This window comes from Loxodonta africana, chromosome 16, assembly GCF_030014295.1.
Source record: "Loxodonta africana isolate mLoxAfr1 chromosome 16, mLoxAfr1.hap2, whole genome shotgun sequence".
NCBI lineage: Eukaryota > Metazoa > Chordata > Mammalia > Proboscidea > Elephantidae > Loxodonta > Loxodonta africana.
Genome location: NC_087357.1, coordinates 9,932,573 through 9,956,943, shown reverse-complemented (window position 1 = coordinate 9,956,943; position 24,371 = coordinate 9,932,573). Strand labels below are relative to the sequence as shown.

Sequence of the window (24,371 nt, the reverse complement as noted above, 5' to 3'; positions counted from 1 at the left end):
TGGCTGGAATTGATGGGGGGACCGCAGCCTCCAGATGTGAGTACTAAATCAATCTGGTAGTTTTTTTCCCCACCTGCACTTCCATTCTCAATCTTTTTCTTCTCTCTTCTCCATTTTTCTTTTCTCCTTACTGAATCCTTTTTCTTAACCTGATACTCCTGTGGTCGGGGTTTTACAACCTGCCAGATAAAAGACCCTTGTGGTCTTCAAAGCTTCCGCCTCTAACACAAGATCTGAGTGTTCTTTAAACAAATAACAGTAAAGACTATTGTGTGGGCTCATGCTAAACTCGTTTAACAACCCTGCACGTGGGCTGATTCAATAACTCAACCTAAAACTAGCAGGATTGAAACAAAAACAAACACAGAAGAACTAAACCGACCAGAAAGATCGACACCGGCAGAGGGCCTGAAATGGGATACTGGTGATGACAGAGCAAGGTCGGCAGAGGAAGGCTCCAGGGTTTCATGAGTTCAGGAGGCACCTCTGGCCCACTTCCCGCAACTGTGGTTGAGTGACCACTCGCCAGGCCAACGCCCTGCGGCTGGGTGGCCCTCCTGCTCGGGAGCTGGGGTGTTGGGGGACCTTCTTGCCTGGGGCGGGGCATGGCTGGGGTGCTGAAAAACCCTCCTGCTGGCAGGGCTAGTGGGCTGGGGGACCCTCCTGCTGGGGGGCGGGGGCTGGGGTACCGGAAGCACTTCTGCTGTGGGGGTCTGGTGTGCCGGGGGCACCCCTCATGGAGGAGGGGCTGGGGTACCGGGGGACACTCCTACCTGGGCGTGCTGGGGTGCCAGAGGACGTTCCTGCTGAGGGGGAAAGAGGCTGGGGTGCCCGGGGACGTTCCTGCTGAGGGGGAAAGGGGCTGCGGGGGCTGGGGCCCCTCCTACTGGTGGGGTGGGGTGCAGAGGTCCAGACCCACTGCTGAGCCGGGGGTGCGGGGAGCGGGGCGCGAGGCCCCTCGGGGTCGCCGGGTCCTCCGGGGCGGCCGGGGGCGCAGCGAGCCCGGGGCCGCAACAGGTGCGCGGGCCGCCCGCCCCCGGGGTCGCCCGCCGGCCCGACCCTCCCGCCGCCCGGGCGCCCTTTACCTGCAGGGCGGCTCCGCGACCCGGAGGCCAGGCCGAGCGCGCCCGACGCTGACGGACCGACGGACGCTCAGGTCGGCGACGGCGCCACCCGCAGGCCCCGCGCGGAGGCCCCGCCCCGAGCCCGCCGAGGCCGCAGGGGGGCGCAGGGGGGCCGCAGGGGGGCGTGACCGGCCGCCCGGGCCGAGGGGCAGTGTCTCCGACCGGCGAGCGCCGTCACCCTGGCTCCGTCCCCGCGCCGCGGCCTCCCGCGCTCCGCACGGCGTTTGGTCCCTCCCGCTCGCCGTCCGTCCTGCCCTCCTCCCCCGCCCGCCGGGTTGTCAGGGCGACCGGGCGACGCCTGGCGGGAGCAGAGGCGTTGGGAGCGCTCGGCCCGCGGGGGCCGGGGCGCAGCTGACCTGAACATGGAGCCCCAGAGTAAGAGGGGCGAGGTCCCCGGGCCGGGTCGGGGCCGGGATCTCCTCGGGGGATGAGTGGGTGGCTTTTGTCGTGGAAACGCGGTTCTTGCCTCCCCCTCGCGCTTCTCTCCCCCGGAGAGGGGAAAAAGGGGGCTCAGTCCTGCCGAGTGTGACCGGTTGGGCCACGAGCGCCAAGGGTCTCGGCTGGGAGCCGAGGGGCGGAGAGCTCGGTAGTGTGGACAGGGGAGCGCACGCCCCCCAACTTTGCTCCTTCAGTCAATTCATAGCTGTTATTACTGTCGCTGTTATCGTAGTCTGGTACTTTGGCTCAGCTATTGTAAATGGCCATCCTGCTTCTAAAATGTCAGTTATTAAACCTGCATTGAGGCTGGGTCTTGTGTTTATTAGAAACTCCCACCCCCACCCACCAACAGTCCGCAATTTAAAGGAGGGAAAAAAAAAAAAGTTAGAGGTTTAAGAAGAAGGACAAGCAGAGAAAATAATCTCATTTTAGGTTTTTGTTTTCTTTCCGTTTCCCACGTTGTTTTTGGTATTTGGCAAAAGATGTGCGGTGGTGAGTTATCAGATCTAACACGGGCTTCTTTCAAACTTCTCTAGGGATGTAGGGTTCTGCCGGTCTCCGCTCCTCCTGGCCCAAGCAAATGTTTTATTGCTTCTTTTGCTCTTAAAATAAGAACAGTAATTTCTCTGGAGACTTAAAAACAAACAAACAGAAAAACCCGTCGAGACTCATAGCGACCCTGCAGGGCAGAGTAGAACTGCCCCATAGCTTTCCAAGGACCAGCTGGTGGATTCGAACAGCCACCTTTTGGTTAAGCAGTCTAGCCCTTAACCACTGCACCATGGAGACTTGAAAAACGTTAAGCCTTTATAGAAGAATGTGGTTTGACTTTAAACCTAAGTCATCTTCATTTGCACAGTTTCAGAAATGGAAGTATTCAGACCAAATCCATTCCCTGAGGTAAATGCTGGCATGGTGAAAGACCATTTGTTTCCAACAAAAAGGGTCTAAAGACTTCTTCCTGTCCTTTTAGCTCATTTCCTGGGGAAAAAGATTACAAGTTGTAAGTTATAGTTGCTTGAATTGATAGGATTTTCACACAATACCCTGCTATTTACATTTATAACTTTCTGGATCCTACGTTTAATCTAACCCATTGAAAAAAAAATTACAACAATGTAAACATTTTGTCCTATGTCAAACTGATGCCAGGCAGTGTATGACCATCCGTGTTCTCTCCTTAGAGAGGAAATGAATACAAGTCAAACGTATCTATTTAAAACAGCCACTTTATTTCTTCAGGTTTGTGTTATTGTTTAAATGTGTAAACTATAAATTTCAAATCCTTCGGTGTTGATTGCCTTTATCCGTTCACTCATTCACTCACTCCTTACCCATTCAGTCTTTGTCCTTTCACCCATCATGTTCCAGAGGAGTCCCTGGGTGGCACAGTCGGTTAAGCACACAATTACTAACCAAAAAATTGGTACCTTGGAAGAAAGGCCTGGCTGCTTCTGAAGGGTCACAGCTTTGAAAACCCTATGCAGTGCAGTTCTGTTCTGACACATGGGGTCCCCATGAGTTGGAATCGATTCAGTGGCAATTGTTTTTGTTTGTTTGTTTATGTTCAAGGCACTGTTTTAGCATTGGGGACTGAATGGTGAATAAGGCAGTATTAGTTTTAGCCTTCCCAGGCAAACTGAACAGAGATTGTACAAAAACTACTGAAGCATCTGTAGGTTCTGAAATGAGGGGCAAAGTAATGGACAGAAGGCTTCCTGGAGCAAGTAGTGCTAGGCTGAAGAAGGAGTTAACTCAGTAAAGAACGAAGGAGAAGGGTTCCAGGCAGAGGGAATCCCTTGTACATAGGCCTTGAGAAAGCAGGGTGAATTTGAGGCTCGGAGCTGGAAGACTAGTAAAGTTGCAGGTGAGAAGACGGGCGGTAGGGTGCAGAGAGAAGAGAGAGAAGGCTGGAGACACCCACAGGTGACAGATCAGGAAGGCTTTGTACAACTGTGTAAGAAATGTATTACCTGTGTGACTTGTACATTTACATCTCGGCTCATTGGATTTTGGATGAGAATCAGTTTTTAAGTAATCTATGCCTGGAGAGAGACTGTAAATTGATGCCTTTCCACATATTCTTAAATGCTTTTATCAGTTTAATTTTAGGGATAATTCAAACAACCACCATTTTACCTTACGGAATTCTTTCACAGCTAATAAACACCATCTTTAGAGAAACATTTTCTAAACACTGTGTGAAGTTAGTCAGTATTTAAAGTGACAAGATTAAATTATCTCTGAGGTCCCCTTTAACATCAAGATTCATATCTAACCAGATTTCAGCCGTTTGAGACTTAAGGTATTTCACTCTCTCAGAGATGATGTAGGGCACCACACATATAATATGAACTACTGTTATAATTATTATATCACATAATTACAATCCTACAGTTATCGATATTAGCAATATGTTATAATGTTTTAAGCCTGGTGTCTACATTGTACCTTTGTTCTGAGGGGTTTCAAATAGCATTTTACAGTGTTATTTAATTATAAAACCCAAACCAAACTTGTTGCTGTCGAGTCAATGCTGACTCCTAGCGACACCTCAGTAAATTGGTTAAAAGGAACGATCCTTCTTAACTGTTTTTTAAGGACGAAACATCTATCCAAGAACAACACTGAGGAACTACTAGAAATAGCCCCTGAGCCAGTCTTATCCATTTTATTTCCACACATTTAGTTTTCTATTACTTTTAGGAATGACCTTTATTAACCGAGTCATTAAAATCCAATAACCAAACTCTTCAAACTCCAAGCTGGATCATGCTCTGGTGGTAGGCAGAGGATGACAGGGGCTACCACTGTGTTACAGAATAATAATAAGTCAATGACCCAAGAAATGACCCCTCAGGGAAAGGGCAAATTAAAGAAGTTCACAACCTTGAACTGTTCAGAGTGCTTTTGGCTCTTGGCTTACATGTTTACATCTTTAATTATTCTCTCCCTCCACTAACTACACTATGAAATGACATGGAAAATGGACATCAAACTGCACTTTTATTGTTTTCTTAATATTTAAATTCAACAGTGCTAACTCTTCTCCAATTTCTTAGTAAATGATGGTATCAAAGGGTGGCTGTGGGGGCCTTCAGCACCCCCCATGATCTTTCTTAGCCCCCCAAATCATCCTAAGCAAACAATCTGTAAAAACTATGTATATTTATCAAATTCTGCATCCAGGTAAGTCCTCAGACCCATTTCCAACCACATTGCTACCTGCCTGATAAATTCTCCCTAGGAAAACATTCTGAACCTAATTTAGGCCAGGCTGCAGTTTCCTCCTATTTTTCCACCTTTGAAAAGACATGCTAAATGACCCCAATTATTTCAGTGACTAAGAGACTGGAAGCATATAGTTGAAGCAGTGAAGACTCTCCAAACCAGTTTCTCAGCTGATCTTCCCATCTCAATCTAGGATTTCACCATCTTCCCAGTTCCTCCCACTGAAAGCTGAGAGTCATCCTTCACTCCTTTCTTTCACTCTCCGTGGCCACCCAGTCCACCAGCATGCCTCTTTGTTCCACCTCCAGAATATAACCGGCATGTTCTCCTTTATGCCTCTCCCCACTGTAATGACTAGTGAGGCATTGGTGGCTCAGTGGTAGAGTTCTTGCTTCTCACGTGGGAAACCCAGTTTCGATTCCCAGCCAAGGCACCTCAAGTGCAGCCATTACTCGTCCGTCAGTGGAGGCTTGGGTGTTGCTATGATGCTGAACAGGTTTCAGTGGAGTTTCCAGACTAGGACAGACTGGGGAGAAAGGCCTGGTCATCTACTTCTGAAAATAAGTTAGTGAAAATCCTATGGATCACAGCGGTCTGATTCCCAGCAGATTGTGGGATGGCCCAGGACCAGGCAGCACTTCATTATTTACGTACGGGATGTCCAGGAGTTTGGAGTCAACTAGAAGGCAGCTAATAACAACCACTGTAATCACTGATACTCCAAACGCCATCTTCCCTTGCTTGTACCTTGATTGTACGTAGGTGTTTCTGCATTTCCTCCCCCCTCCCCTACTCCATCTGTGCTCCACCTGGGAGCCAGAGTGACCTTTTCAAATCTGATGAATAACCCAAATCACCTGCCAAAAGCTCACCAAAGTTCTTATTGTGACAGACCTACCTCTTCAAACTCAAACATTCATTATGCTTCAGGCATTATTGGTCTCTCAAACAGGCCAAGCTCCTTCACACCTGTGGGGCTTTGCACAAGCTCTTCCCTATGCCTGGAATACCTTTCCCTCCTGCTTTAATATGTCTGACTCATCTTTTTTTTCCCTAGACTTGGGCTTTTAGCTTAGGTGTCACGTCCTCAGCAAGGCCTTCCCTGACTCTGATGCAGGTAACCCTTCACCATCTCTGCACTTGTTTCATCTTAGCAGTTATCACAGTTGGTGATTATCTTGTTTATTTATTTAAATCTACTCCACCTGACTGCAGGGTGGTGGAAGAGGCGAGGCCTCCGTCTGTCCTGTTGGCCATTCTGTCCTTGATGCCTGACGGGGGAGCACTGAATACATATCTATTGAATGAATCATGATACTGTTAACAGCTGGATGCCTTATCTAATTTTATTTCCTGAAGAGTCTTGTTGTGCTTAAAAGAAGAAAATCATTTTACTCTACAACAGAAGGGGCTGTGCTCCCGTGAAATTTGAAGTGCCTCTCATGGAGTATGCTTTGAGTAAAGTTCGTTTAAGTCAGGTGCTCGTCAGTGTCAGCTATATTACAAATACAGTATCCCTTTCCTTTGTGAGTCTAAATGAGATTTTTAAAGAATTTCATTCTGTTCAGTAAAAATTAAGCAAATAGGCAAGTAATCTTATTTCTTTTTGACCAAGAGGACTACTAGATCATAAGACATAACAACCCAACCAAAAAACCCCCACGCTTGTTGCCGTCAAATTGATTCTGACTCGTAGCAACCTTATAGGACAGGGTAGGACTGCCCTATAGGGTTTCCAAGGAACGGCTGGTGTATTTGAACTGCCAGCCATTTGGTTGGGAGCGCATCTTTGCATTTCCATGGAAAAGTGGTTCATTATCTGGGAGATTTGTGAGAATTTAGGAATAATTTTTTTACTTAATTAAGCCTGAGAATCTTTTTAAAAGTCTGTAACAACTTTTTTCTCAAGTAGTCTTAGCCCCTAAAAAATATTATAATCAATTAGGTTATAATTCAAATCCTATCATTAAAAAAAAAAATGCTTACATAAGTCGTTTTAAAAATTTTAACAATTTCAAAACAACACTATTTTAGTAGCTGCATTTTAAAATTCTCGTCAGAATGCTGCAATTCTGTGCAGTCCTGACCTCCAGACACTCAGCCAGCCACAGGCAGGGCCGAGACAACGTAGGGGTTGGAGGCTGAAGCTGCCTTGCTCCAGAAGCTCAGGCTTAGCCCAGCATTATTCCTGGCCTGGATTCCCAGACCACTTGGATTTCACCCTCTCTTTACGGGAAAGGGAAGCACTGTTACAACATGACTACTGGGGAGACCTACCCAGCCACTCCCAGGAACTGAACTAGTTAACCGGATTGAAGGAGGGGTTTGTGTATGTATACTGGCATCACCCAAGAATGGCCTGGATGACTCACTAAATACAGAAGGTGGTGCAAACTCAAAAGTAAACAACTGACACTGAGGTCATGGACATTCACAGGCTCACAGGGCTGGTTGGCTGGCCTGGGGCAAAACTGGACACCTTTATCCTTGGGACTTCCCTGCCTACATCCTTGGGACGTTTCTCATGAGAGGCTGAAAGAAAGGGTGTGGCATTCCTTTCTTTAGACCCCAGGCGCCAGTTCTTTTAGCCATTTCCTGCCCTTTTCCAGGTTGTCAGAGACCCTTACTCTGCCTTGTCTTCTTGGGCAGTTTATGTTAATCTCAACAAATGAGCTTGGCTGTGTTCCTTCTATTTTTTGTTCTCTTAAAAGTTTCTGGGATAATTGGTATTATTTCTTCCTTAAATTGAAGAATTCACCAGTGAAGCCTTCTGGGACTGGGATTTTCTTTGTGGGAAGGTTTTTAATTATCGTATTTATTTAATAGATATAGAAGTATATATACTCTTATTCTGTTTAGTTTGGGGAAGTTGTGTGTTTTTTTTTTTTAAACAGTCAATTTAAGCTAAATTGTCTAATTATCAGTTTGCTTATAACAAACTAAACTTTTTATTGTCTGTGGGATCTGTAGTGATAGCCCGTTTTTCATTTTGTATTGCTAGAGGTTTGTATTATTTATTGCATCAAAACAAATAACCCAAGCCTTAATGTCTTCAAACAACAATAAACATTTATTGTCTGTGGTAGCTAGAATTCTAGGATGGTCCTGATGATTTCTGTGTCCTGGTATTAAGCTAGTATAATTTCCGCCCTTTGAGTGTGGGTGGGATCTGTGACTTGCTTCAATAAAATATTGAAAAGGTGATAGGATGCCACTGCCTCGATGAGGTTACTATATGTGTATGTACATATACGTGACTTCATCTTGCTGACGTGCACTACAGAGAGTCTCCCTGTTGCTTTGTTGAAGTGAGCAGCCGTATTGAGGTAGCTCAATTGCAGTGCCCTCTAGGACTGAGGGTGACCTCCAACCAACAGTGAAAAGCCAGGGCCCCAGTCATACAGACACATGGAAATGAATTCTGTAAGCCACCTGAATGAGCTTAAAAGCAGTTTCCAAAGCCAGGTACAGGATAAGAATGTGGCTCTGCTGACACCTTGATTGCAGCCTCGTGAGGCCCTGAGCAAAGGACCCAGCTGAGCTGTGTCTGCCCTGCTAATATACAGAAAATGTGAGATGATGGACATGGGTTTTTCAAAACACAAAATGTGTGGTAATTCACTATGCAACAGTAGAAAATAACATGTAGTTTCTGTGGGTCAGGAATTCAGGAGTATCTTCGCTGTGGGGGTTCTGACTTGGGTTGCAGTCAGTATGTTGGCTGGGGCTGCAGCCGTCTGAAGGTTTGACTGGGACTGGAGGATCTGATTTCAAGACGACTCACTGGCAAGTTGGCCTGGCTGTTAGCAGGAGACCTCGGTAACTTAGCATGTGGATTTCTCTATTGGGCTCCTTGAGTGTCCTCACAACATGATAGCTTGTTTCACTCAGAGTGAATGATCCAAAAGAGAGTAAGATGGAAGCTGCAGTGTCTGATCTAGCCTTGGAAATCACGCTCTGTCATTTGCATTATCCTCTTGGGAGCCTTTGTGGCATATTCGTTAAGTGCTTGGCTCCTAACCAAAAGGTCATAGGTTCAAATCCACCAGCTGCTTCGAGGGAGGCAAGACCTGGAGATCTGCTCCTGTAAAAATTACAGCTTAGGAAACCCTATAGGGAAGTTCTACTCTGTCCTATAGGGTTGGTATGAGTTGCAATTGACTTGCTGGCATACAACAGCAACAACACTTGGTAACACAGGTCCTCTGTATTTGCTATGACAGGGGACTGATGATACAAGGATGTGAATAGCAAGAAGTGAGAATCATTGGGTGGCCATCTTGGAGGTTGAATACCACAGGAATTTGTCAATTGTATTTTCAGAGAACCAATTTTCAGCTTTTTATGTTTTCTCCATTATTCACTTGTTTTTGATTTCATTGATTTCTGCTTTTATCCTTAGTATCCACCATTTTGGTTTCTTTGGGTTTTTAAGTCTTTTTAAGGCTTTAAGTTGAATGCTTTGATCATCCCTCTGATGGAATAAGAAGTTTACATCCTGCCCTCTGTTGCTCATGTGCTTGTCATGGCACACTGTTTTGAGGTCTAGTGGTGCTCCCCACTGAGAATTTTAGGAAGGCCTTTTCAAATCTTTAAAGGAATTCATATTTAAGACTGTCGTCAGCCCCTGTTTATACATCTACATGGATATGCAACTTGTTTTAACTTATGCTTTCTCTGAAATGTAGGAAATATTTCAAAGAAAACATGAGTTAAGGCAAGCTCTGAAAATTTTCAAAATGAAAAGTGTATGTGCGTGTGTGTACCAAAACCAAACCCATGGCTGTCAAGTGGACTCTGACTCGTAGTAGGACAGACTAGAACTGCCCCATAGGGTTTCCAAGGAGCAGCTGGTGGATTCCAACTGTGGACCTTATGGTCAGCAATCTGAGCCCCTAACCGCTGGACCACCAGGACTCTCTGTCTCTTTCTTTCTCTCTCTCTCTCTCTCTATATATGCATATGTACATATATATGTGTGTGTGACAAACACATATATTTTTATTTTGAAAGTTTTCAGAGCTTTGGAATTGTTCAGAAAGGCATTCAATGCACACTTGTATACCCTTCACCTGGATTCATCGAGTGTTGACATTCTGCCGCACTCGGTTCCTCTTCTCTCACTCCCTCCACACACATTTGCTGAACCATTTGAAAGTGGCTGCGCGCGTCCTGATGCTTTAGCCCTACATACTTCAGCATGCTTCTCCTAAGAGCGAGAGCGTTTTCCTAGAACTGGAACCACAGTACCATGACCGCCCACCCGCACAATTTAACATTGATGCAATAGGACCTAGGATGTGGCTCCCATTCTTATTTTCCGGATTGTCTTACTAACGTCCTTTATGGCTTTTTTTTTTTTTTTAACGTGACTCTGGGACTCGATCCAGTTGAGGATTACACACTGCATTTGTCATGTTTCTTTGACCTCCTTTGATATAGAACATTCTCCCACCTTTTTTGCCTTTCATGTTACTGACAATTTGAAGAGAGCAGGCCAGTGGTCTTACAGAATGTTCCTGTGTTACTATGCTGGAATTGTCTGTTAAGTCATGATGTTTTAAGTTAAATATTCTTAGAAGAAATGTTACATAGAAAACGTTGTATACTTTTCATTGCATAGTATCCAGAGGCACTGGGTGTCAGTTCTGTATTGCATTTTGACGCAGTATCACTGCTGCTGCTGAAGGAGACTATCTGTAATGGAACATAGTTACAAGTTGGGGAAGAAAAAGACTTGCTGAGCCTTTTCTGAATCTGCCAGGACTGGTGATCCCAGAACCAGTCAATTTGTATTGTTTAAGCCAAGCTAGCTGCTTTGTAGGAGCCCTCGTGGTACAGTGGTTAAAGCACCCAGCTGCTAACTGAAAGGTCAGTGGTTCGAACCCACCAGCTGCTCTGCAGGAGAAAGATGTTGCAGTCTGCTTCTGTAAAGATGTGTGACCTTAGAGGCCCGATGGGGCAGTTCTACTCCCTCCTATGGGGTCGCTATGAGTCAGAATCAACTTAACAGCAATGAGTTTGTTTTTGGTGCTTTGTACTATTGTAGGTGTGCGTGGTGTCCAGATGGGGGTTCAGTATGGAAATGGAAGGCATGTCCCTTTTCTCTAAGAAATCACCTCCCAGGAAGGGAGAAAACATATATGCAAGAATTTTCCAGTGGGATGAGATAGACTATTATTTGGTTTAAGGCTTAGGGCACAGATTTGAAACTCTAGCTAGAATTAGGGGAGTCAGCATGGCTGGCAGAGTGGAGAAGTGGCTTAGTAGTTGGACAGATGCCCGTTGTCCTTAGCGTTGTTTTCACTGCTTCCCAACACACACATGATTCTCTGATTAGGCCAGTCTCTCTCCTGCCTTCAGACTCACTACAGCCATTCATGTTACTCTTCCTTCCTGCGAGTTTACTCCCAGTGCCCTGCCCTCCATTGCTCTTCTCTCTCTATGCTAGCCAGCCTGCAGGCAGCCCCTGGTGCCCCGCCTGCCTCCCAGTGGTCACACCCTGTGTAGCCAGTCCCTCTCATGGTACACCACAGTTGCTCTGTGTGGCCAATAGCATGTGGCAGAACTGATAATGTGTCATTTTCGAGATCAGCTTATAAAATACTGCGGCTTCTGCCTTGGACTGGTCTTCTGACTCTTGGCTCTGGGATCACCCACGAATTGCCATGTTGTGAGCACATGCAGGCATCCTATGGACGAAGGACCCACATGGTGAGGAGCAGAGGCTTCTGGCAAAGAACTGGTGAAGACTGATGCCTTCCCACAATCCCAGGAGTGAGTTTGGAAGAGGATTCTCCGGCCGCACTGGAGCCTTGTGATGACTGGCTGACAGTCTGACTGCAACCTCGAGAGAGACTCTGAGTCTGAGCCCCCCAGCTAAGCCGCTCCTAGCTCCTGACTCCCCAAACTGAGATGATCAGTGTTTGTTGTCTCAAGCCCTTTGGTTATGCAGTCTTGGATTCAGCCACCGTCTTGTATCTCATCATGAAACCTGCTCTTCTGATCCCAGCCCACTCGGACCTCTCCCATCTGGAACTCCTTTTTCCCTTGGTTTTCTTTATACTTTCTTCTAAACTTTCATATTTTACTTTTTGACTAAGTAGTACCGCCACAAGTTTCAAACATAAAAAATTACAGAAGAGTATGTGGTGAAATCCTGACCACCCCATATGTTACAGAGTGGAATTGCTTCATAGGGCCTTCTTGGCTATAATCTTTCTTTCTTTTTTTTTAATTTTTATTGTGCTTTAAGTGAAAATTTATGAATCAAGTCACCCTTTCATACAAAAATTTATACACACCTTGCTGTATACTCCTAATTGCTTGTACATGTAGTATACAAGCAAATGATATATTCTGCATTACTTGCTTTTTTCACTTTATGTTATGAAGGGCTTTTCACTTAGTACATAATGAGCTTGATAATTTTTTTAGCAACTGTGTAGTATTCTATTGCATGAATGTGCCATAATTTATTTAAGCAGCACCATTCTGATGGAAATTTGGTTTGTGTCCAGTCTTTTGCTATTATGATAGGCTGAATAAAGATGTTCAAATCCTAACCCTCCAAACCTGTGGCTATGCCACCTTTCATGGCATACGGGAGTTTGCAGACATGATTAAGGATCTTAAGATGAACAAGTAGCCTGGATTATACAGGTGGAGCCAATGTAACCAATGATAAGGGTCCTTATAAGAGGGAGGCAGAAGCTGAGAAAAGGCCATATGAGAATGAAAGCAGAGATTGGGGTGGTACATGGCCAGGAGCCAGGACTGTGGGGTGCCTCTAGAAGCTGGAAAAGGCAAGGAGCTGAATTGTCCCCTAGAGCCTCCCAAAGAAACACAGCCTTTGATTTTAGCCACGTGAGCCCCAGTTTGGACCTTAGAGCTGTAAGGTAATAACTTTATCTTGTTTCGAGACATTTGGTTTGTGGGAATCTGTTAGAGCAGCAGCAGGGAGCTGGTGCGACCGTGATAAACAAAGTTGCACTGAATGACCTCGTACAGCTGACATGTTGCTTTTGTGGAAGGCTGTGTGCAGGGTAGATGCCTGGGTGTGGGATTGCCCGGTGAGAGTCAGTGTGCGTTGTCAGCTTTGAGAACTGTTGAGTGCTAACACCAATTGACACTCCCAGCAGCAATATACGTGAGCGCCTGTTTTCCCACAGCCCTCGCAACCCAGTGTGGCATCAAACTTTTGGATTTTTACCGTTCTGCTAGTAGAAAATTCTAATTTCTTTGAACATTACTATTAAGTTTTCCTCACCTGCTGGTGTTTAGACTCCTTGGAAATCAGGACAACTAGACTCTAATGATCACCATTTCTATTTTATTCTACCTTTTATTCTACATTGTGTACCTTTCTGTGGCTCCTAACACCTCACATAGAGGGGGTACTCCACACAGAAGGAGAAAAGAATGTACTGCTGTTCTACAGTAGTTGATGGATAAGAAAAGTGATATAGAATCTGTTCTGTCCATATCTGAACCTGATGTGTTTATCAAGTTCCATTTATGAAAATAAAACGTTCTCTTTGTTTTGTTCTAAAATATTCTAATCCCAAAGAGTGATTTGTTGTTTTTGTTGTTAGGTGCCATTGAGTCATTTTTCAACTCATAGTGACTCCATGTGTCAAAGAACCGCCCTGTAGGTTTTCTGAGCTGTAATCTTTATGGAAGGGGACCCTGCTGGCACAGTGGTTAAGCACTTGGCTGCTAATCAAGAGGTCAGCTGTTTAAACCCACCAGCCCCACCATGGGAGAAAGATACGGCATTCTCCTTCAGTAAAGATCTACAGCTTTGGAAACCCTATGGGGCAGCAGCTCTACTCTGTCCTCTAGGGTCGCTATGAGAAGGAATTGATTGAATGGAAGTGGGTTTTGGAATCTCTATGGAAGCAGATCAATGAAGACTTAAGAAAGGTTGTCTGCACTGCTCTGATTATTTTCAAAGTCTGACTGGTGGCTGTGAAGTAGGATCGGCAAACACCTGGCCTGTGTGTGGCCATGCCCTGCCTCTGGGCTCCTGGCAGGTAGGACAGATCTTTCCTACCAAGGAAAACATGATCTAGGCTCCTCTTGGCAGCCACTCCTAATCTGTTGTTTGCACAGGAGATAAACCAGTTGGCCCGGCCATATTTCAGGACTAACAGCTGCAGCACAGAGTAACTCATATACTTTTCCAGTGAAGAGTGAAGCATAAATAGAAACTTCTGCCACCTCCTTCTCTTCCTTAGCTTGGGTGTCATTATGGCTTTCATTCCTTCAGCTTACATTTCCTTTTATTTGTTTGCACTGCCAGCATTCTGTTTGTCTGTGATCTTAAAGCTCCAGGGAAAGTAAAAGCTACCACTTTTTCTTAAAGTCAGTGACTTGAATTTGTTTCCTTTGCTTATAGTGTAGGCTGATTGGTTTGAAATGTAACATAATTGGTGTGGTAAAAGTACTGATCTGAGAAATATCCTGGTTAATACCTTGAGCTGTTAGCGCCAATATTTTATCTACTTAATGTATAATGTTTAGCTTCAGTGTGAATCAGTGTTAGAACATACAACCAACATTTTTCAAAACTCCCAAATAATGGCAAAAATGAATGAGTTAAGGGTAATGTCATGCGAATATAAAACTCTATTGACTATGAGCCTAATTGTCAAAATTCTTTGTTTCCTGAAAAGGGAACTACAAAAGGATGGGACCTTTTAAGGGAAGCACAGGACTCCTGGCCGCTGGCTATTCCAAATGGGTGATCAGCAACAGAGCCGCCAGGCAGATGAAGCGCACAGATGACTCTCTATCCTCTGCTGACCTTATACCACATTTTGGTTGTTGCTCATCCCACATGATGCCTACACTGGAGGCTTCGGGGGTCTGCTAAAAGGAAGGCGTGCTTGTGAGAAGAGGACTGTCCAGGGCCAGGTGCTCCGTGCACTGGCTCGCTAATAGTCAGATGGTAACCTGATTACAGATAACCTTGGTGTACTAGCTCACTAATCAGTTGTCGGATGGCAACTTGATTACAGATAACCTCCTCCTGAGTCAGGCTGGTCTGCTACAGCTGTTTTTACTAAAACTTTCTCCTCTGTCTGATAATAGTCATTGTCCCCACTCCTTGAAAATGGCATCTGTTTACTTTTAGATAAAGATGAGTTAATTTACAAAATTGTCACCATGCCAACAGGACAGGGAGGCAGTGTAGCATATCAGAGCCTGGAGGGGCAGTGGAATCAGACTCCCCTGGTGGCCATGATGGGCTCTGTGATTTGGGGCAAGTGGTAACAGCTCTGAGCCTCCTGCCGCTTCCTCTATGTCAGCATACTGACTCATAGGACTGACTCAGAACCTGTCTTGCAGGGCTCTTGTGAAGATTAAATGAGATATGGTTTGAGCAGGGCCTACCACTGGGCCTGGCCTGCATAGTTTACACACTTGATATAAACTATGAAGCAAGACCCAGGAGAAAACAAATATGTAAATCTGAAACCAATCAACCAAATGAAAGGATGCCTAAGGAGAACCATTAAAAAAAACAGAGGATGTTCTTACCTGAGGTGAAGGGAAGGACAATACTCAATACACGGAAGGTCAGCTCAACTGGACTGGACCAAAAGCAAAGAAGTTTCCGGGATAAACTGAATGCTTCAAAGGTCAGCGGAGCAAGGACGGGGGTTTGGGGACTATGGCTTCAGGGGACTTCTAAGTCAATTGGCAAAATAAATTCTATTAAGAAAATATTCTGCACCCCACTTTGAAGTGTGGCGTCTGGGGTCTTAAATGCTAACAAGCGGCCATCTAAGAGGCATCAATTGGTCTCAACCCACCTGGATCAAAGGAGAATGAAGAACACCAAGGTCACACGATAACTATGAGCCCAAGAGACAGAAAGGGCCGCATGAACCAGAGACTTACATCATCCTGAGACCAGAAGAACTAGATGGTGCCCGGCCACAACTGATGACTGCCCTGACAGGGAGCACAACAGAGAACTCCTGAGGGAGCAGAACAGTGGGATGCAGACCCCAAATTCTCATAAAAAGACCAGACTTAATGGTCTGACTGAGACTAGAGGAGTCCCGGTGGTCATGGTCCCCAAACCTTCTGTTGGCCCAGGACAGGAAACATTCCAGAAGACAACTCATCAGACATGGAAGGGACTGGACAATGGGTTGGAGAGAGATGCTGATGAAGAATGAGCTACTTGTATCAGGTGGACACTTGAGACTGTGTTGGCGTCTCCTGTCTGGAGGGGAGATGGGAGGGTAGAGAGGGTTAGAAACTGGCAAAACCGTCACGAAAGGAGAGACTGGAAGGAGGGAGCGGGCTGACTCATTGCGGGGAGAGTAAGTGGGAGTAGGGAGTAAAGTATATATAAGCTTATATGTGACAGGCTGACTTGATTTGTAAACTTTCACTTAAAGCACAATAAAAATTATTTAAAAAAGAGGGGGGGGCCAAGATGGCTGACTAGGTAGATGCTACCTCGGATCCCTCTTGCAACAAAGACTCGGAAAAACAAGTGAATTGATCACATACATGACAATCTACGAACCCTGACCAACAAACACAGATTTAAAGAGTTGACCTGAGTGACAGAGACAGAGAACGAACAACTAAGGGGAAGCAGAGACAGTTTTCGGAGCCTGGAGCCAGTGTCCCAGTCAGGTAACCTTGGTGCCGGGCTTAGGACTGGGCACAGGGGAGCTTAACACAACATCCTGTGACGGTGCAAACACAGGGCACAGCTCTACACCCCTGAACTGACCCCGAAAGGGGGCCTAGCTGGTCTGCGCCGGCAGTGCGGCGATGCAGCTGGTGGGAGGAGAAGTCCCTGGGAGGCAGCAACTCTTTTTGGAGCCGGGAGTGCAGCGTCCCAGCCGGGGAACCTTGGCGCGGGGCTTTGGACTGGCAGTGGAGGAACTGACCGCGGCTTCTGCAGGCCTGATCCTCGGGGGCAATCTCTACCCAGCCAGCACACATAGGCGACACGCCCCTTGGGAATCTCAGATAAAATAGTCATCCCAAGCAAGATAAGTAACTATATTCCGGGGTGCTACTCTCTGCTGTTTTTCTGAACCCTCCCCTCCCCTTCCCAGGCAGCTTCATTAAAATTGGAATTTCCTGAGCAAGGGGGAGAACTGCTCCGCGGTTTTTCTTTTCACTTGTTTTTCGGTCTTTTCCTAACCCATTCTTCTGGCCTGAGAGAAGCAACCACAAAAAACCCAGGGACCAAAAATCCTTCCCTAATTGGACTAAAAACACAGAACCAGCTCCAGCCAAGCATATGTGATCCACAGTCTCCGGCTTTCAACCCTACAGGGAACAAGGTGGCTATTATAATGCAAAGGCATTTCTGATAGGGATCTGGCTGAATTTTCTTTTAGCGGATTTACTGGAAAGACAAGTTTCCCACGTCTGATATCTCTGTGTATTCAACAGAGCCCTCATTGACCCACAACAGGGAACTGAGGGCTGAAGCTCCCCCCAGACCACTTAGCCTCCTGCGTTAGGGGTCTAAGAAGGGTGACACCTACCAATCTGTAGAGGTACTTGCATTGGGGGCCTAAGGTACAGCTGCAGAGCCCAAGGTGCTTTAGGAATAGAGACACACCTACTTCACTGACACTTGGGGGAAGTCTGTCAGCATCCTGCCCCCCCCTGGAGTGTGAACCCCAGCTGCTACTAGAATCTGGTGCACACAACTATCACCACTACTTCTCAAGGTGGAGAGGTGATAGGGTGCATCACACACTTGATGACCCAAAATCAGATTCTACTCAAGAATAGTGAATGGACTCAGGCTTATATATCTGGTAACAGCCCAAACCAGCTGGTAATAGGTCATACGTAAGTCAAGGGCTACAACAATCAAGACAGCACAATCTAGTAGCCCATCCACATATATTGAAAGAAAACAAAAGATAAGACTCAGTGAGCAAATATAGAGTGAATCACTACAATATCTTAGTGATGGCTCGGAGACAGCAGTCGATATCAAACCACATAAAGAAGCAGACCATGACTGCTTCTACAACCCCCCAAACAAAAGAATCAAAATCTTTCCCGAATGAAGATGCAATCCTGGAATTATCAGATACAGAATATAAAGAACTAATTTACAGAATGCTTCAAGACATCAGGGATGACCTCAGAAATGAAATAAGGCAATCTGCAGAAAAAGCCAAGGAACACACTGATAAAACTGTTGAAGAACTCAAAAAGATTATTCAAGAACATAGTGGAAAAATTAATAAGTTGCAGGAATCCATAGAGAGACAGCATGCAGAAATCCAAAAGATTAACAATAAAATTACAGAATTAGACAACTCAATAGGAAGTCAGAGGAGCAGACTCAAGCAATTAGAATGCAGAGTGGGACATCTGGAGGACCAGGGAATTAACAACAACATAGCTGGAAAAAAATCAGATAAAAGAATTTAAAAAAAACGAAGAAACCCTAAGAATCATGTGGGACTCTATCAAGAAGGATAACTTGTGTGTGATTGGAGTCCCAGAACAGGGAGGGAGGACAGAGAAAATAGTTGAAGATCTGCTGACAGAAAACTTCCCTGACATCATGAAAGACAAAAAGATATCTATCCAAGATGCTTATCGAACCCCATTTAAGATTGATCCAAAAAGAAAAACACCAAGACATATTATCATCAAACTTGCCAAAACCAAAGATAAAGAGAAAATTTTAAAAGCAGGCAGGGATAAAAGAAAGGTCTCCTACAAGGGAGAATCAATAAGAATAAGTTCAGACTACTCAGCAGAAACCATGCAGGCAAGAAGGCAATGGGATGACATATACAGAGCACTGAAGGAGAAAAACTGCCAGCCAAGGATCATATATCCAGCAAAACTCTCTCTGAAATATGAAGGCGAAATTAAGATATTTACAGATAAACAGAAGTTTAGAGAATTTGCAAAAACCAAACCAAAGCTACAAGAAATACTAAAGGAAATTGGTCAGAAAACCAATAATATCAGATACCAGCACAACACAAGGTCACAGAACAGAACATCCTGATATCAACTCAAATAGGGAAATCACAAAAACAAATTAAGATTAATTTAAAAACAACAACAAAAAATGCTCAAAACAGGGAATCATTGAAGTCAATATGTAAAAGATCACAATAATCAAAAAGAGGGACTAAATACAGGTGGCATAGAACTGCCATATGGAGAGGGATACAAGGAGATAGGACAATACAAGTTAGGTTTTTACTTAGAAAAATAGGGGTAAATATTAAGGTAACCACAAAGAGGTATAACAACTCCATAACTCGAAATAAAAACCAAGAAAAACGTAACGACTCAGCAACCATAAAGTCAAATACTATGAAAATGAGGAACACACAATTTACAAAGAAAAACGTCTCAGCACAAAAAAGTAAGTGGAAAATTGAAATTGTCAACGACACACATAAAAAGGCATCAAAATGACAACACTAAACACATACTTATCTATAATTACGCTGAATGTAAATGGACTAAATAGCACCAATAAAGAGACAGAGAGTCTCAGACTGGATAAAGAAACACGATCCGTCTATATGCTGCCTACAAGAGACACACCTTAGACTTACAGGCACAAAAAAACTAAAACTCAAAGGATGGAAAAAAATATATCAAGCAAACAATAAGGAAAAAAGAGCAGGAGTAGCAATATTAATTTCTGACAAAATAGACTTTAAACTTAAATCCACCACAAAGGATAAAGAAGGACACTACATAATGATAAAAGGGACAATTGACCAGGAAGATATAACCATATTAAATATTTATGCACCCAATGACAGGGCTGCAAGATACATAAATCAAATTTTAACAGAACTGAAAAGTGAGATAGACACCTCCACAATTATAGTAGGAGACTTCAACACACCACTTTCGGAGAAGGACAGGACATCCAGTAAGAAGCTCAATAGAGACACGGAAGACCTAATTACAACAATCAACCAACTTGACCTCATTGACTTATACAGAACTCTCCACCCAACTGCTGCAAAGTATACTTTTTTTTCTAGCGCACATGGAACATTCTCTAGAATAGACCACATATTAGGTCATAAAACAAACCTTTGCAGAATCCAAAACATCGAAATATCACAAAGCATCTTCTCAGACCACAAGGCAATAAAAGTAGAAATCAATAACAGAAAAACTAGGGAAAAGAAATCAAATACTTGGAAACTGAACAATACCCTCCTGAAAAAAGACTGGGTTATAGAAGACGTTAAAGAGGGAATAAGGAAATTCATAGAATGCAACGAGAATGAAAATACTTCCTATCAAAAGCTCTGGGACACAGCAAAAGCAGTGCTCAGAGGCCAATTTATATCAATAAATGCACACATACAAAAAGAAGAAAGCCAAAATCAGAGAACTGTCCCTACAACTTGAACAGATAGAAAGTGAGCAAGAAAAGAATCCATCAGGCACCAGAAGAAAACAAATAATAAAAATTAGAGCTGAACTAAGTGAATTAGAGAACAGAAAAACAATTGAAAGAATTAACAAAGCCAAAAGCTGGTTCTTTGAAAAATTAACAAAATTGATAAACCACTGGCCAGACTGACTAAAGAAATACAGGAAAGGAAACAAATAACCCGAATAAGAAACAAGATGGGCCACATCACAGCAGACCCAACTGAAATTAAAAGAATCGTATCAGATTATTACAAAAAATTGTACTCTAACAAATTTGCAAACCGAGAAGAAGTGGATGAATTCCTGGAAAAACACTACCTACCTAAACTAACACAATCAGAAGTAGAACAACTAAATAGACCCATAACAAAAAAAGAGATTGAAACGGTAATCAAAAAACTCCCAAGAAAAAAAAAGCCCTGGCCCAGATGGCTACACTGCAGAGTTCTACCAAACTTTCAAAGAAGAGTTAACACCACTACTACTAAAGGTATTTCAAAGCATAGAAAATGACGGAATACTACCCAACTCATTCTATGAAGCCACCATCTCCCTGATACCAAAACCAGGTAAAGACACCACAAAAAAAGAAAATTACAGACCTATATCGCTCATGAACATAGATGCAAAAATTCTCAACAAAATTCTAGCCAATAGAATTCAACAACATATCAAAAAATTAATCCACCGTGACCAAGTGGGATTTATACCAGGTATGCAAGGCTGGTTTAATATTAGAAAAACCATTAATGTAATCCACCATATAAATAAAACAAAAGACAAAAACCACATGATCTTGTCAATTGATGCAGAAAAGGCATTTGACAAAGTCCAACACCCATTTATGATAAAAACTCTCGCCAAAATAGGAATTGAAGGAAAATTCCTCAACATAATAAAGGGCATATATACAAAGCCAACAGCCAACATCACTCTAAATGGAGAGAACCTGAAAGCATTTCCCTTGAGAACCGGAACCAGACAAGGATGCCCTTTATCACCCCTCTTAATCAACATTGTGCTAGAGGTCCTAGCCAGAGCAATTAGGCTAGACAAAGAAATAAAGGGCATCCGGATTGGCAAGGAGGAAGTAAAATTATCTCTATTTGCAGATGACATGATCTTATACACAGAAAAGCCTAAGGAATCCTCCAGAAAACTACCGAAACTAATAGAAGAGTTTGGCAGAGTCTCAGGTTATAAGATAAACATACAAAAATCACTTGGATTCCTCTACATCAACAGAAAGAACATCGAAGAGGAAATAACCAAATCAACACCACTCACAGTAGCCCCCAAGAAGATAAAATACTTAGGAATAAATCTTACTAAAGATGTAAAAGACCTATACAAAGAAAACTACAAAGCTCTACTACAGGAAACTAAAAAGGACCTACTTAAGTGGAAAAACATACCTTGCTCATGGATAGGAAGACTCAACATAGTAAAAATGTTTATTCTACTAAAAGCCATCTATACATACAATGCACTTCTGATCCAAATTCCAAATGTCATTTTTTAATGTGATGGAGAAACAAATCACGAACTTCATATGGAAGGGAAAGAAGCCTTGGATAAGCAAAGCATTACTGAAAAGAAGAAGAAAGTGGGAGGCCTCACCCTACCTGAGTTCAGAACCTATTATACAGCCACAGTAGTCAAAACAGCCTGGTACTGGTACAACAACAGACACATAGACCGATGGAACAGAATTGAGAACCCAGATATAAATCCATCCACATATGAGCAGCTGATATTTGACAAAGGCCCAGTGTCAGTTAATTGGTGAAAAGATAGCCTTTTTAACAAATGGTGCTGGCATAACTGGATATCCATTTGCAAAAAAATGAAACAGGACCCATACTTCACACCGTGCACAAAAACTAACTCCAAGTGGATCAAAGACCTAAACATAAAGACTAAAATGATAAAGATCATGGAAGAAAAAATAGGGACAACCTTAGGAGCCCTAATACAAGGCATAAACAGAATACAAAACATTACCAAAAATGACGAAGAGAAACCAGATAACTGGGAGCTCCTAAAAATCAAACACCTATGCTCATCTAAAGACTTCACCAAAAGAGTAAAAAGACCACCTACAGACTGGGAAAGAATTTTCAGCTATGACATCTCCGACCAGCGCCTGATCTCTAAAATCTATATGATTCTGTTAAAACTCAACCACAAAAAGACAAACAACCCAATCAAGAAGTGGGCAAAGGATATGAACACGCACTTCACTAAAGAAGATATTCAGGCAGCTAACAGATACATGAGAAAATGCTCTCGATCATTAGCCATTAGAGAAATGCAAATTAAAACTACGATGAGATTCCATCTCACTCCAACAAGGCTGGCATTAATCCAAAAAACACAAAATAATAAATGTTGGAGAGGCTGCGGAGAGATTGGAACTCTTATACACTGCTGGTGGGAATGTAAAATGGTACAACCACTTTGGAAATCCATCTGGCGTTATCTTAAACAGTTAGAAATAGAACTACCATACAACCCAGAAATCCCACTCCTCGGAATATACCCTAGAGAAAAAAGAGCCTTCACACAAACAAATACATGCACACCCATGTTTATTGCAGCTCTGTTTACAATAGCAAAAAGCTGGAAGCAACCAAGGTGTCCATCAACGGATGAATGGTTAAATAAATTGTGGTATATTCACACAGTGGAATACTACGCATCGATAAAGAACAGTGACGAATCTGTGAAACATTTCATAACATGGAGGAATCTGGAAGGCATTATGCTGAGCGAAATTAGTCAGAGGCAAAAGGACAAATATTGTATAAGACCACTATTATAAGATCTTGAGAAATAGTATAAACTGAGAAGAACACATACTTTTGTGGTTACGAGGCGGGGGAGGGAGGGAGGGTGGGAGAGGGTTTTTTACTGATTAGTTAGTAGATAAGAACTGCTTTAGGTGAAGAGAGGGACAATACTCAATACATGGAAGGTCAGCTCAACTGGACTGGACCAAAAGCAAAGAAGTTTCCAGGATAAACTGAATGCTTCAAAGGTCAGCGGAGCAAGGACGGGGTTTTGGGGACCATGGTTTAAGGGGACTTCTAAGTGAATTGGTAAAATAATTCTATTATGAAAACATTCTGCATCCCACTTTGAAATGTGGCATCTGGGGTCTTAAATGCTAACAAGTGGCCATCTAAGAGGCATCAATTGGTCTCAACCCACCTGGATCAAAGGAGAATGAAGTATACCAAGGTCACACGAAAACTAAGAGCCCAAGAGACAGAAAGGGCCACATGAACTAGAGACTTACATCATCCTGAGACCAGAAGAACTAGTTGGTGCCCGGCCACAACTGATGACTGCCCTGACAGGGAGCACAACAGAGAACCCCTGAGGGAGAGGAGATCAGTGGGATGCAGACCCCAAATTCTCACAAAAAGACCATACTTAATGGTCTGACTGAGACTGGAGGAATCCCGGCGGTCATGGTCCCCAAACCTTCTGTTGGCCCAGGACAGGAAACATTCCAGAAGACAACTCATCAGACATGAAAGGGACTGGACAGTGGGTAGGAGAGAGATGCTGATGAAGAGTGAGCTATTTGTATCAGGTGGACACTTGAGACTGTGTTGGCATCTCCTGTCTGGAGGGGGGATGGGAGGATAGAGAGAGTTGGAAGCTGGCAAAATTGTCAGGAGTGACTGGAAAGGCTGACTCAGTAGGGGGAGAGCAAGTGGGAGTATGGAGTAAGGTATATGTAAACTTATATATGACAGTTTGACCTGATTTGTAAACGTTCACTTGAAGCTCAATAAAAGTTAATAAAAAAAAAAATTATTAAAAAAAAAAGAGGATGTTCTTTCGATCAAAGATTCTATAGCAGAATCCTGATCAAAAGGGGGAAAATGCAGAACAGAATTTCAAATTCTCATGGACTATTACTTTTATGGAGGCTAAATGAACCCCTGAAACTATTGCCCTGAGATAATCTTTAAACCTTAAACTGAAAGCATCTCCTGAAGTCTTCTTAAAACCAAACAATAGTTTACCTTAACTAGTGAAGAATGCCTGCCTTGAGCATCATGCTCTTCTAAGAATTATATGGGATCAAATTGACAATACCCCATTGCCATCAATTCGGACTCGTAGAGA

At 43.6% G+C, this 24,371-nt stretch overlaps 1 protein-coding gene across 1 annotated transcript in view; it reads right to left on the bottom strand.

The window, feature by feature from the left end:
* The window catches only part of DHX32 (DEAH-box helicase 32 (putative)), a 53,956-nt gene extending 52,788 nt beyond the window's left edge, over positions 1-1,168 (bottom strand). Inside the window, exon 1 of the mRNA XM_064269192.1 lies at positions 1,086-1,168. The gene's annotated coding sequence lies outside the window, so the exon portion shown is untranslated. The remainder of the gene's footprint in view (positions 1-1,085) is intronic.
* Between the last annotated feature and the right edge of the window lie 23,203 nt (positions 1,169-24,371).